Genomic DNA, 6,394 nt, shown 5'->3' on the forward strand with positions numbered 1-6,394 from the left:
GACTGCAGGGGGCGCCATCCCCTCCCTCTGTGCTGTGCTCAGGCTATAGACTGCAGGGGGCGCCATCCCCCTCCCTCTGTGCTGTGCTCAGGCTATAGACTGCAGGGGGCGCCATCCCCTCCCTCTGTGCTGTGCTCAGGCTATAGACTGCAGGGGGCGCCATCCCCTCCCTCTGTGCTGTGCTCAGGCTATAGACTGCAGGGGGCGCCATCCCCTCCCTCTGTGCTGTGCTCAGGCTATAGACTGCAGGGGCGCCATCCCCTCCCTCTGTGCTGTGCTCAGGCTTCAGACTGCAGGGGGCGCCATCCCCTCCCTCTGTGCTGTGCTCAGGCTTCAGACTGCAGGGGGCGCCATCCCCTCCCTCTGTGCTGTGCTCAGGCCTCAGACTGCAGGGGGCGCCATCCCCTCCCTCTGTGCTGTGCTCAGGCTTCAGACTGCAGGGGGCGCCATCCCCTCCCTCTGTGCTGTGCTCAGGCTTCAGACTGCAGGGGGCGCCATCCCCTCCCTCTGTGCTGTGCTCAGGCCTCAGACTGCAGGGGGCGCCATCCCCTCCCTCTGTGCTGTGCTCAGGCTATAGACTGCAGGGGGCGCCATCCCCTCCCTCTGTGCTGTGCTCAGGCTATAGACTGCAGGGGGCGCCATCCCCTCCCTCTGTGCTGTGCTCAGGCTATAGACTGCAGGGGGCGCCATCCCCTCCCTCTGTGCTGTGCTCAGGCTATAGACTGCAGGGGGCGCCATCCCCTCCCTCTGTGCTGTGCTCAGGCTATAGACTGCAGGGGGCGCCATCCCCTCCCTCTGTGCTGTGCTCAGGCTATAGACTGCAGGGGGCGCCATCCCCTCCCTCTGTGCTGTGCTCAGGCTATAGACTGCAGGGGGCGCCATCCCCTCCCTCTGTGCTGTGCTCAGGCTATAGACTGCAGGGGGCGCCATCCCCCCCCCTCTGTGCTGTGCTCAGGCTATAGACTGCAGGGGGCGCCATCCCCCCCCTCTGTGCTGTGCTCAGGCTATAGACTGCAGGGGGCGCCATCCCCTCCCTCTGTGCTGTGCTCAGGCTATAGACTGCAGGGGGCGCTATCTCCTCCCTCTGTGCTGTGCTCAGGCTATAGACTGCAGGGGGCGCCATCCCCTCCCTCTGTGCTGTGCTCAGGCTATAGACTGCAGGGGGCGCCATCCCCTCCCTCTGTGCTGTGCTCAGGCTATAGACTGCAGGGGGCGCCATCCCCTCCCTCTGTGCTGTGCTCAGGCTATAGACTGCAGGGGGCGCTATCTCCTCCCTCTGTGCTGTGCTCAGGCTATAGACTGCAGGGGGCGCCATCCCCCCCCTCTGTGCTGTGCTCAGGCTATAGACTGCAGGGGGCGCCATCCCCTCCCTCTGTGCTGTGCTCAGGCTATAGACTGCAGGGGGCGCCATCCCCTCCCTCTGTGCTGTGCTCAGGCTTCAGACTGCAGGGGGCGTCATCCCCCCCCTCTGTGCTGTGCTCAGGCTATAGACTGCAGGGGGCGCCATCCCCTCCCTCTGTGCTGTGCTCAGGCTATAGACTGCAGGGGGCGCCATCCCCTCCCTCTGTGCTGTGCTCAGGCTATAGACTGCAGGGGGCGCCATCCCCTCCCTCTGTGCTGTGCTCAGGCTATAGACTGCAGGGGGCGCCATCCCCTCCCTCTGTGCTGTGCTCAAGCTATAGACTGCAGGGGGCGCCATCCCCTCCCTCTGTGCTGTGCTCAGGCTATAGACTGCAGGGGGCGCCATCCCCCCCCTCTGTGCTGTGCTCAGGCTATAGACTGCAGGGGGCGCCATCCCCTCCCTCTGTGCTGTGCTCAGGCTATAGACTGCAGGGGGCGCCATCCCCTCCCTCTGTGCTGTGCTCAGGCTATAGACTGCAGGGGGCGCCATCCCCCCCCCCTCTGTGCTGTGCTCAGGCTATAGACTGCAGGGGGCGCCATCCCCCCCCCTCTGTGCTGTGCTCAGGCTATAGACTGCAGGGGGCGCCATCCCCTCCCTCTGTGCTGTGCTCAGGCTATAGACTGCAGGGGGGCGCCATCCCCCCCCTCTGTGCTGTGCTCAGGCCTCAGACTGCAGGGGGCGCCATCCCCTCCCTCTGTGCTGTACTCAGGCTTCAGACTGCAGGGGGCGCCATCCCCCCCCTCTGTGCTGTGCTCAGGCTATAGACTGCAGGGGGCGCCATCCCCTCCCTCTGTGCTGTGCTCAGGCTATAGACTGCAGGGGGCGCCATCCCCCTCCCTCTATGCTGTGCTCAGGCCTCAGACTGCAGGGGGCGCCATCCCCTCCCTCTGTGCTGTGCTCAGGCTATAGACTGCAGGGGGCGCCATCCCCCTCCCTCTGTGCTGTGCTCAGGCTATAGACTGCAGGGGGCGCCATCCCCTCCCTCTGTGCTGTGCTCAGGCTATAGACTGCAGGGGGCGTCATCCCCTCCCTCTGTGCTGTGCTCAGGCTATAGACTGCAGGGGGCGCCATCCCCTCCCTCTGTGCTGTGCTCAGGCTATAGACTGCAGGGGGCGCCATCCCCTCCCTCTGTGCTGTGCTCAGGCTTCAGACTGCAGGGGGCGCCATCCCCTCCCTCTGTGCTGTGCTCAGGCTATAGACTGCAGGGGGCGCCATCCCCTCCCTCTGTGCTGTGCTCAGGCTATAGACTGCAGGGGGCGCCATCCCCTCCCTCTGTGCTGTGCTCAGGCTATAGACTGCAGGGGGCGCCATCCCCTCCCTCTGTGCTGTGCTCAGGCTATAGACTGCAGGGGGCGCCATCCCCTCCCTCTGTGCTGTGCTCAGGCTATAGACTGCAGGGGGCGCCATCCCCTCCCTCTGTGCTGTGCTCAGGCTATAGACTGCAGGGGGCGTCATCCCCCCCCTCTGTGCTGTGCTCAGGCTATAGACTGCAGGGGGCGCCATCCCCCCCCTCTGTGCTGTGCTCAGGCTATAGACTGCAGGGGGCGCCATCCCCCTCCCTCTGTGCTGTGCTCAGGCTTCAGACTGCAGGGGGCGCCATCCCCTCCCTCTGTGCTGTGCTCAGGCTATAGACTGCAGGGGGCGCCATCCCCCCCCCCTCTGTGCTGTGCTCAGGCTATAGACTGCAGGGGGGCGCCATCCCCTCCCTCTGTGCTGTGCTCAGGCTATAGACTGCAGGGGGCGCCATCCCCCCCCCTCTGTGCTGTGCTCAGGCTTCAGACTGCAGGGGGCGCCATCCCCTCCCTCTGTGCTGTGCTCAGGCTTCAGACTGCAGGGGGCGCCATCCCCTCCCTCTGTGCTGTGCTCAGGCTTCAGACTGCAGGGGGCGCCATCCCCTCCCTCTGTGCTGTGCTCAGGCTATAGACTGCAGGGGGCGCCATCCCCCCCCTCTGTGCTGTGCTCAGGCTTCAGACTGCAGGGGGCGCCATCCCCTCCCTCTGTGCTGTGCTCAGGGCTTCAGACTGCAGGGGGCGCCATCCCCTCCCTCTGTGCTGTGCTCAGGCTATAGACTGCAGGGGGCGCCATCCCCTCCCTCTGTGCTGTGCTCAGGCTTCAGACTGCAGGGGGCGCCATCCCCTCCCTCTGTGCTGTGCTCAGGCTATAGACTGCAGGGGGCGCCATCCCCCCCCTCTGTGCTGTGCTCAGGCTTCAGACTGCAGGGGGCGCCATCCCCTCCCTCTGTGCTGTGCTCAGGCTTCAGACTGCAGGGGGCGCCATCCCCTCCCTCTGTGCTGTGCTCAGGCTATAGACTGCAGGGGGCGCCATCCCCTCCCTCTGTGCTGTGCTCAGGCTATCAGACTGCAGGGGGCGCCATCCCCTCCCTCTGTGCTGTGCTCAGGCTTCAGACTGCAGGGGGCGCCATCCCCTCCCTCTGTGCTGTGCTCAGGCTATAGACTGCAGGGGGCGCCATCCCCTCCCTCTGTGCTGTGCTCAGGCTATAGACTGCAGGGGGCGCCATCCCCTCCCTCTGTGCTGTGCTCAGGCTATAGACTGCAGGGGGCGCCATCCTCCCCTCTGTGCTGTGCTCAGGCTATAGACTGCAGGGGGCGCCATCCCCTCCCTCTGTGCTGTGCTCAGGCTATAGACTGCAGGGGGCGCCATCCCCTCCCTCTGTGCTGTGCTCAGGCTTCAGACTGCAGGGGGCGCCATCCCCTCCCTCTGTGCTGTGCTCAGGCTATAGACTGCAGGGGGCGCCATCCCCTCCCTCTGTGCTGTGCTCAGGCCTCAGACTGCAGGGGGCGCCATCCCCTCCCTCTGTGCTGTGCTCAGGCTATAGACTGCAGGGGGCGCCATCCCCTCCCTCTGTGCTGTGCTCAGGCTATAGACTGCAGGGGGCGCCATCCCCTCCCTCTGTGCTGTGCTCAGGCTATAGACTGCAGGGGGCGCCATCCCCCCCCTCTGTGCTGTGCTCAGGCTATAGACTGCAGGGGGCGCCATCCCCTCCCTCTGTGCTGTGCTCAGGCTCAGACTGCAGGGGGCGCCATCCCCTCCCTCTGTGCTGTGCTCAGGCTATAGACTGCAGGGGGCGCCATCACCCTCCCTCTGTGCTGTGCTCAGGCTATAGACTGCAGGGGGCGCCATCCCCTCCCTCTGTGCTGTGCTCAGGCTATAGACTGCAGGGGGGCGCCATCCTCTCCCTCTGTGCTGTGCTCAGGCTATAGACTGCAGGGGGCGCCATCCCCTCCCTCTGTGCTGTGCTCAGGCTATCAGACTGCAGGGGGCGCCATCCCCTCCCTCTGTGCTGTGCTCAGGCTATAGACTGCAGGGGGCGCCATCCCCTCCCTCTGTGCTGTGCTCAGGCTATAGACTGCAGGGGGCGCCTCCCTCTGGCAGCTAGGGGGCCTCCCCCCTCTGTGCTGTGCTCAGGCTATAGACTGCAGGGGGCGCCATCCCCTCCCTCTGTGCTGTGCTCAGGCTATAGACTGCAGGGGGCGCCATCCCCCCCCCTCTGTGCTGTGCTCAGGCTATAGACTGCAGGGGGCGCCATCCCCCTCCCTCTGTGCTGTGCTCAGGCTATAGACTGCAGGGGGCGCCATCCCCTCCCTCTGTGCTGTGCTCAGGCTATAGACTGCAGGGGGCGCCATCCCCCCCTCTGTGCTGTGCTCAGGCTATAGACTGCAGGGGGCGCCATCCCCTCCCTCTGTGCTGTGCTCAGGCTATAGACTGCAGGGGGCGCCATCCCCTCCCTCTGTGCTGTGCTCAGGGCTATAGACTGCAGGGGGCGCCATCCCCTCCCTCTGTGCTGTGCTCAGGCTATAGACTGCAGGGGGCGCCATCCCCTCCCTCTGTGCTGTGCTCAGGCTATAGACTGCAGGGGGCGCCATCCCCTCCCTCTGTGCTGTGCTCAGGCTATAGACTGCAGGGGGCGCCATCCCCTCCCTCTGTGCTGTGCTCAGGCTATAGACTGCAGGGGGCGCCATCCCCTCCCTCTGTGCTGTGCTCAGGCTATAGACTGCAGGGGGCGCCATCCCCTCCCTCTGTGCTGTGCTCAGGCTATAGACTGCAGGGGGCGCCATCCCCTCCCTCTGTGCTGTGCTCAGGCTATAGACTGCAGGGGGCGCCATCCCCTCCCTCTGTGCTGTGCTCAGGCTATAGACTGCAGGGGGCGCCATCCCCTCCCTCTGTGCTGTGCTCAGGCTATAGACTGCAGGGGGCGCCATCCCCTCCCTCTGTGCTGTGCTCAGGCTATAGACTGCAGGGGGCGCCATCCCCTCCCTCTGTGCTGTGCTCAGGCTATAGACTGCAGGGGGCGCCATCCCCTCCCTCTGTGCTGTGCTCAGGCTATAGACTGCAGGGGGCGCCATCCCCTCCCTCTGTGCTGTGCTCAGGCTATAGACTGCAGGGGGCGCCATCCCCTCCCTCTGTGCTGTGCTCAGGCTATAGACTGCAGGGGGCGCCATCCCCTCCCTCTGTGCTGTGCTCAGGCTATAGACTGCAGGGGGCGCCATCCCCTCCCTCTGTGCTGTGCTCAGGCTATAGACTGCAGGGGGCGCCATCCCCTCCCTCTGTGCTGTGCTCAGGGCTATAGACTGCAGGGGGCGCCATCCCCCTCCCTCTGTGCTGTGCTCAGGCTATAGACTGCAGGGGGCGCCATCCCCTCCCTCTGTGCTGTGCTCAGGCTATAGACTGCAGGGGGCGCCATCCCCTCCCTCTGTGCTGTGCTCAGGCTATAGACTGCAGGGGGCGCCATCCCCTCCCTCTGTGCTGTGCTCAGGCTATAGACTGCAGGGGGCGCCATCCCCTCCCTCTGTGCTGTGCTCAGGCTATAGACTGCAGGGGGCGCCATCCCCTCCCTCTGTGCTGTGCTCAGGCTATAGACTGCAGGGGGCGCCATCCCCTCCCCTCTGTGCTGTGCTCAGGCTATAGACTGCAGGGGGCGCCATCCCCTCCCTCTGTGCTGTGCTCAGGCTATAGACTGCAGGGGGCGCCCAT

This window comes from Anomaloglossus baeobatrachus, chromosome 4 (genome assembly GCF_048569485.1).
Source record: "Anomaloglossus baeobatrachus isolate aAnoBae1 chromosome 4, aAnoBae1.hap1, whole genome shotgun sequence".
In the NCBI taxonomy this organism is placed as follows: Eukaryota; Metazoa; Chordata; class Amphibia; order Anura; family Aromobatidae; genus Anomaloglossus; species Anomaloglossus baeobatrachus.